The sequence below is a fragment of the Grammomys surdaster genome, unplaced genomic scaffold (assembly GCF_004785775.1).
Source record: "Grammomys surdaster isolate TR1022 unplaced genomic scaffold, NIH_TR_1.0 166, whole genome shotgun sequence".
Classification (NCBI taxonomy): Eukaryota; Metazoa; Chordata; class Mammalia; order Rodentia; family Muridae; genus Grammomys; species Grammomys surdaster.
In genome coordinates this window covers 1428841-1437367 of record NW_021604614.1, presented here as the reverse complement: position 1 = coordinate 1437367, position 8527 = coordinate 1428841, and positions in this window count along the sequence as shown.

Here is an 8527-nt window from a genome sequence, read left to right as displayed (position 1 = left end):
TCTAAGGTAATGTTGCAAACCAGAACCAAATAAATCCCAGACTGTCTTTAATCCCTTTGAAATTCATTCATACTCATATTTGTGTCTGACCTAATATCCTTATGACTATTGTAGTCTTATGTGTCCTTAGTAGAACACTAGCTTTCACCAATCTAAAAGCTAAGTTTGTCATCAGATTGTATCTGAAGCCTATAGCAGTTTCCCTCGTCTACTGCAAGCAGCCTGTGATTCCCTACCCTGTGTATTTGGTTGCTACATTGACTTATTTCTTTGTTGAGTAACTAGTAACAGTCACATGTAACTACAGTGACAATTTTGGAATTTTGGTGTCTTTGAAAAAACACAGAAATATTACAAGAATATGTTTTCTTTTTAATCCCAAGTGTGGGAGATGGGGCTGCTTCAGATTGTCCACAGCAGCTGACTATGGTTTGCCTCGTGCTCCAGCAGGGGTATGATTTTGCCAGCTGCAGCTGCAGATTGTTTCTGAGACCGTGTTGCGGGGTGCCGCCTCGCCGAAAAGGAGAATGCCACGCTTCAGGATTCTTCTGACAGCAGTTTTATTGTTACAGCTCTTTTAGTGTTACAGCTCTCTTAGATGGTAGTGTTACAGCTCTCTTAGATGGTAGTGAGGCGAGGGACCCCAAGCCCCAAAAGCTTATGGCTTATATAGAGCTTTAGGAGACGTGCCACACACTCATTGGCTCTTATGATGTCGCCAAATTAGCATACTGGTTTTCGCGCCTTGCGCAGGCGCACATTCAAGCAAGGCTCGCAAGAAGAACCAGGAAGCAGGAAACAGGCGCCATCTTGCGATGGCGGACACGGCTCCTAACACCGTGTGACGTTTAGAATTCTGGGGACTTTTCAGACGGTATATGTGATGGTTTGTATATGCTCGGCCCAGGGAGTGGCACTATTAGAAGGTATGGCCCTGTTGGGATAGGTGTGGCCCTGTTGAAATACATGTGTCACTGTGGGTGTGAGCTTTAAGACCCTCATCTTAGCTGCCTGGAAGTTAGTATTTTGCTAGCAGCCTTCAGATGAAGATGTAGAACTCTCAGCTCCTCCTGCCCCATGCCTGCCTGGATGCTGCCATGTTCCCAACTTATTGATAATGGGCTGAACCTCCGAACCTGTAAACCAGACCCAGTTAAATGTTGTCCTTATGAGTTTGCTTTGGTCATGGTGTCTGTTCACAGCATTAAACCCCTAAGACAGTATACAAATGCTAGCTGCTGCTTCTCCCCCTCCCAGGGGTATGCTATTGGTGGGTGTGTTGGTTGGTTGTTGTTGGTTGTGGTTTAAGTCGTTGTGTGAAAGAAAAAAACAAGAAGAAATTAGATATCCTGATGGGTAAAGGTCAAACTTGACCCAAAGAATTCTACACCCTTAATCAGCAGGAAGTAGTCTAATGATAATTCACTGCCCTTGACTTTATCCAGAGATCTCTGTCGTTTCCATCCTTTTTTGTTAGGAGCCGCGTTCGCCATTGCAACATGGCGCCGGTTTCCTGCTTCCTGGTTCTTCTTGGGAGCCTTGCTTGAATGTGCGCCTGCGCAAGGCGCAAAAACCAGTATGCTAATTTGGCGATATCATAAGAGCCAATGAGTGTGTGGCACGTCTCCTAAAGCTCTATATAAGCCACAGGTTTTTGGGGCTTGGCGTCCCTCACCTCACTGCCATCTAAAAGAGCTGTAACAATAAACTGCTGTCAGAAGAATCCTGAGTGTGGCGTTTTCCTTATCGGCGAGGCAGCGCCCCGCACTTTTTTCCCTTGTCTAGTGTTAGGAGGTTGAAAGGGTGAAACAAAAGGGCTGGGGAAGGGTGGAAGAAAGAAAAACTCACACGGTAGCAAAGACTGGCTACATGTAACACTTCTATTGGAACATGGAATTTGAGCAATCAAAATCCATTCCCTCACATTTAGCTCTGAAATAAATGATCGCTTACCCACTTTGACGTGAAGTCTGTGATTTTGACTTGACTGCACAGAGTGAGGAGGACCCCATTCCCCTCTCCAGAGAGCAGCTTACCAATACTACAACCTTCTGGGTCCTTGGAAGGAGCCCTCTGGATTCCACTGTGGGAGACGGGAAGTCGAAGTGCTTTCTCTGCAGGGCACAGGGACATCACATACTGGTTCTTGGTGTCCGGATGTGGGCAGGCAACCATACTAGCCTATGGTGGGACCTCCTTCGACTTCCTTGTGTTCCAGCTTTGTCCTCGATGGAACATTGAGTCCTGCCCTGACATCTGGAGACCGATAGCCAAAGTTATTCACAAGGACCCAAGGGGAAAGGTGAGCTGTCACATCCAGACAAATGGGGGGCCAAGGTGAAGTGTGGCACTTTCTCCCGAATGTCAAGTGACCTTTGCTTGTCTGATGAGAAAACAGTGACAGGGACCAAACCCTTGGCTTCAGAGAGACCTGGATCTTCCCTGGCAGGACCCTGAATCCAGGGCTCAGGGGAAGCCTACGCAGCTTCTATCCCAGGGCCCCTTCTCAGAGGCTCCCCCAGTATCTACAGGGCTCCCATCCTGGGCTCCCTCTGCTCTTGGCGTAACTGTACCTTCATCAGAGATACCATCTAGGATCATCTTGACCGTCAACCTATAGGCTTTATATTCACCATGAAAACAGACCTCTGGACACCTCAGTGAGGATTTGACAGGATTGGTTGAGGTGGGAAGACCCATCCTAAGTGTGGCTGGTATGATTCCATCCACCTAAGCGTGGGTGGTCCCACATGACAGAATGCAAAGGCAAAAGCTCGAAGAGCATTGACATCCATCTCTCTCTGTAGTCAGACTGTGAATGCATGTGTGTGCCTGTATGTGTGCGCGCGTGCGCACATGTGTGTGTGTGTGTGTGAGAGAGAGACAGAGACAGAGAGAAAGAGATAGAGAGACAGAGATAGAGAGACATAGGAGAGAGACAGAGAGAGAGAGAGAGGGAGGGAGGGAGGGAGGGAGGGAGGGAGGGAGGGAGGGAGGGAAAGAGGGAAGACAACTGTGGGTATTGATTCTCCTCCTTCCACCCTGTGGATTCCTGGAACTGCCTTGCACCTGCTCAGCCATCCCAGTGCTCCTCTGTCACCTCTGACTTGCAATCCTCCTGCCTCAGCCTTCCAAGTGCTAGAGTTACGAGTGTGTCAACTCACCCAGCTTTCTTTTATTTCCGCCTAACACCGGCATCAATTCTTCCCACACAGGAAGGGACCACAGGTGTAACCAGAGCCTTTGATTTCACCCACCACTGAATTCCCAGTGTCTAACTTGCTCCGGTTCGTTCTCATCTGACCCAAAGCAGGCATCTGACAAACAGTGGCTGGATCAGTGCGGTAACTCTCTGAGCTGCTGCACCCATCCTGTCAGTTGGTATTGCTGTTGAGTCCAGAGAGCAAGACTGTTGAGGTGCGGTGTGGGCTGTCACTATGTATTGTAAAGCTAAGTCCTAGACCTGAAGGTCTAGGCCTAAAAGTACTTCTGTTTACAAGCTTTTGTTGTGCAAACCTTGTTCCTTGATTTAAAACTATTGGTTAAATAAAGTTGGTTAAATAATGCCAATTACTGAAGGGATTAGAGGTAGGTGTGTTTGGAGTGACCTGGTTGGAGTGAGGAGAGAGAGGGTGGGGGGGAGGGACGACATGGGGACATGGCCAAGAGAAACAACAAGTATCTGAGGTTCAGCACAGGGGAGATAGCCAGGCCAGCAGTTAGAAAAATAGATTAGGGGTTACCTCACAATAATTGTCAGAGCCAAACAAAATAATCCCAGGCTGAGTCTCATTTCTTTGTAAACTAGTCAGGAATAAGCTTAAACTGGTTGCACTATGTTTACCTTGTGTGGGGCAGAAAACCAAACTATCTGAGACAAATTACCAGGCAGAGAAACACAACCCCAAACCTCACCAAAAACATGGCTTCCGAGCTACTGTTGCCTCGGATCAGCTCGACTACAGCGTCTGGGAAGGCTTTGCACTCGCTGGGCCACTGATAAAAACAGATGCTAAGGTTCTCCCAAGAGATGCATGCTCCTCTGAAAAGCCAGCACTCTGCTCTGCGGAAATAACACCTTATGCTGGGGCCCATGGAAAAGAACGGAGTCTAGTCTAGGTTCACCGAGTCCCCAGCCCGCTGTCCAGCGAGAGGTGCCAGCACAGCCAAGCACGGCAGGGCACGTGGGTCCAGAGACTACTGGCAGATGCCCGGGGTAAAGCCCTAAAGCTGCACAGGAACAGGGCAAGCTGGAGAGGGCAAGCTAGCCAGGGCTTCCAAAAGGCCGACCGAGGAGTCCTGAGCTAGCTGAGCATCTGGGGCCGGGCTAACTCAGCACTAGGTACAAACTTAAAAGTCCCAAGAGTCTAACCTGATAAGATATTGAATTTAAAGAACAGTAAAAGAGAAGCTAAGTATATATTTTTAAAAAATAGAGAAAAATATTTAATTTAAATATAAGAAAATAAAGTCCTTAGAGAAAGATTCTAAAATTAAAAAGAAATTTTTTTTTTCTGTTTGGAATGGAAGAGAAGACACCATGGATTCTGTAGGTCATGAAAACATGGCCCTGAGGGCTGGCCAATTGGAGTTAAGAGCAGCCCGGATGAAACATAGTAAGTAATAACTTGGGGTTATCAGTAGGAAAGCAGATTTTAATAACATAGAGGGTAGATATCTGCCCAGCCCATGTGCTGATTAAGGCTTATTAGAAATATAAAAACTATTTATCTTTTATCTGGGAACTGAATGAACAAGGCCGGGTAAAAAACCCTGATAGGGATTAAAATTTTCTACAAACACAAGACTGAGGTACAGAAAAGCGAATCATCTAAGATCCCGTAACTAAGAACTCAGGATGAGGGACTAGGGAGACTGCTTGGTGGGTGGAAGCTCCTGCTGTTCTGGCACAAGGACCTGAGTTCAAATCCCTAGCACCCACAGAAAAAGCTAGGTACAGCTGTGCATGCTTGTATGAACCCAGAGTTAGAACTGAGGGGTGGAGCCAGCACGACTCTGGGGCTTGCTGGCCATCAGCATAGCTTGAGGCTCAGAGACCCCGTCTCACCGGAATGTGGCGGAAGGTGACAGAGTAGAACACATGATGTCCTCCACACGGCATAGGTAAGCATGGACACATGCACATACATCAGGAGAACATAGGAAAGACACGTACACACGAAGTGAGAAGTAAGCCCAGCATAGTGGCTCACCCTCCTTATCTCAGCCCTAAGGAGACTGAGGCAGGGAGGATCAGAAGCTTAAAGCAGGCTTGGAAAACTTAGTGAGGCTCTCTCTGAAAATAAAAAGTGAAAAAAAAATGTGCTATATGCTCAGTGGTAGAGCACCTGCTACAATCTCTCAGTGAGGGGCTCAGTGGTAGAGGGGACCAACCTATCATGCTCAAGGTCCTAGATAACATGTTTAATATTGGGGTGTCAGTGGAGGTACAATAAAATGGCATTCAGTGACACAAACCTGTAATTTCAGCTTGATATTTTTCAACTTGAGAGCCTGAGGTAACAGGATCACAAATGCAAGTCCAGGACATAGAGAAGCTATCTCGTCTCACTAGCTAAACCAAAGAAAAGAACAACCTGCAATAAAAATGGAGTCCAGATGGCAGAGTGCTAGCACTGGCTCCAGGGTGCTCTGTCAGGCTGCTGAGGTCCAAGAGGATGCCCTGATTAGTACAAACAGTTCTCAGGGCCCAGGAAGGCCCAGACTGCCTAAACCAGAGCTTTCCAACTCCCCTGATACTGTCCCTTCAGTGGACAGTGGCTGGATAGGAGTTCTAGGGGGGAGAGGTACAGAAGTCCCCCCAAAAGTTGTTCAAGAAAGGAGGAGCCACATCACGAGCCAGGGAGTTGAATGTGAAAAGCTAGCTTGTCTATCAGAATAATCTGGTTGTAACAGTGTGTATGTGTGTGTGTGTGTGTGTGTGTGTACATGCACTCATCCCTCTAGTCCCTCTTTGGGGATTCTAGGCAAGTATACATGTCTGTGGCTTCGTGTAACCAATCCCTGGACATTAACAAAGAGTTCCTTGCCCTGATCCCAGGTCCTCCTCTCAGAGCCAAGGGAAATTCTTGTCCAAAACCCAATTTCTTCCCGTCTAGACCACACACTGGCAGTCTCAGTCCAGAAAGCTCAGGATGGCTGCAGGGACTGCAGACCTGTTCCCTGAGAATGGGCTGTGCCAGGGTGTCTGCCGTAGGGCAGCTATTGGCAGAATGGGAACACAGAGTGTGAATATTGGACTGGAACAAGAACACAAGAGTGTCAGGGGCCACTGTGGTGAAGGCTGGACAGAGTTCAGAATGAGAAAGGGAGTCAGTGGCCCATGGGGCTGGACAGTGGGAACTGGCAGGGGTACAGTGCAGCCTAGAATTCTGGGAACTCTGAATAAGTTGGCCACCCAATTTGTAAAGGAGGCACAAGTCATCAGTAATTTGTTAAATATATTGACCTGGCTTGGCCCCCATCCCACGAGTGCGTGCGTGCGTGCGTGCGTGCATATGTGTGTGTGTGTCTCACTATGTCTGTCTCTGTCTCTATGTCTTTCTCTGGCTCTGGCTCTCTGGTGCTCTCTGTCTCTCCCTTGCCCTCATGTAGCCCAGGCTGCCCTTACCTCCCTTTGTAGCTGAGGATAACCTCTGAACGTCTGATCCCCCTGCCTCCTCTTGAGTGGAGTACTAGAGTATTGGGATCACAGGCAGACACTACCATGTGAATTCTATTTTTAGCTTTGGGAGACAGAGTCTTGGTATGTAGCTCATGCTGTCCTAACTGACTGTGATGTCCAGCCTGGCCTTGCAGCCAAGATCCTTCTGGCTTCTGCCTCTTGAGCATTGGCATCTTTTAAATCTTTAGTTTTGAATTCTTTTAAAAACGGTTTCTTTTTAATTAGGTGTATGAGTGCTCGTGTCTGAGAGTGCAGGCTGCGGCTTGAGGGGCCAGAGGCATTGGATCCCCTGGAGCTGGAGTTACAGGTGGTTGTGAGTCACCCTAAGTGGGTGCTGGGAACTGAACTAGGGATCCTCTGGAAGGGCAGCAAGTGCTCATAACTGCTGATCCATCTCTTTTGTTTCTTGGTTGGTTTTTGTTTGAGACAGTCTCACATAGCCCAGGCTAGCCTGGAATTTGGTATGTAGCCAAGGCTGGACCCAGAACTTCTGACTTCTCAGTCTCTATTCTCCAAATGATAACATTACAGATGTGCACCACTGTAGTCTGTCCCTATTAGAACTCTTGCCTAGCAGTGCAGATATTACGAACTACCCTACCCCACTACCTACACTCATGTGTGTTGAGGGGTGGATATGTATGTGCACACACGTGTGTATCTTCTGCTAGGAGGAAGAAATGGATTTAGGGATGGCTGAGCAGGAAGAGAAGATGTATTAATCCTGCTTTTGTTACTCTAACACAGTGGTTCTCAGCCTTCCTAATGGTGCAATCCTTTAATACAATCCCTCATGTTGCCGTTGTCTACGACCATAAAACTATTTTCCTCACTGCCTCATAAATGTAATTTTGCTACTGTTATGAATCATAATGTGAGTATTTTTAGAGATAGAGGTTTGCCAAAGGGGTCACGATCCACAGTTGAGAACTGCCTCTCTAACCGAATGTTTGAGTAAGGGGCTGGAGAGATAGCTCAGTGGTAGAGAGAACTTCCGGTTCTTCCAGGGGGACTCCCAGCACCCACATCAGAGAGTTCATTACCACCTATCACAGCAGCTCCAGGAGGGTCTGACAGCCCTAGGCTCTGTGACACCTGCACACACCGGTGTGTACAGCCTATGGACCAGCACTCGGTGGTTAGGTCTAGGGTTTGAGGTTAGAGTTAGGGTAAGGGTAATAGTATGTGTAGACCCTAACCTTAACCCCAACTCTAAACATAACCCTAACACTATCACTAAACCTAAACTTTACCCTTAACCTTACCCTAAACCTAACTCCAACCCCACCATCAACCCCAACCCAAACCCCAATCCTAAACCTAAACCCCTACCCTGATCCCAACTGATGGAAGGAGATGTCTCAGCAGGCCCATGCCGAGGCATCTCTTCCCCCTGAGGGACCAGCCACAGGATGGATGACGGTACAGCATAGAATAGAGTTTATTCAGGGCATGGGGAGGGGAGCCAGGAGGGTAGTAGAGGCAGAGAGAGAAGGAAGGGGGGAGTAGAGGAGGCAGGCCATGACCACATGGAGAGAGAGGGGAGGGGACAGAGAGAAGCTAGAGGCAAGAGAACAAGACAATAAGAGATTAAGAGAGAGAGGAGCCAGGCGGTGGTGGCGCACGCCTTTAATCCCAGCACTTGGGAGGCAGAGGCAGGTGGATTTCTGAGTTTGAGAGTTCGAGGCTAGCCTGGTCTACAGAGTGAGTTCCAGGACAGCCAGGGCTACACAGAGAAACCCTGTCTCAAAAAACCAAAAAGGGAGAGAGAGAGAGAGAGAGAGAGAGAGAGAGAGAGAGAGAGAGAGAGAGAGAGAGGAGGGGGCAAGCAGCCCCTTTTAT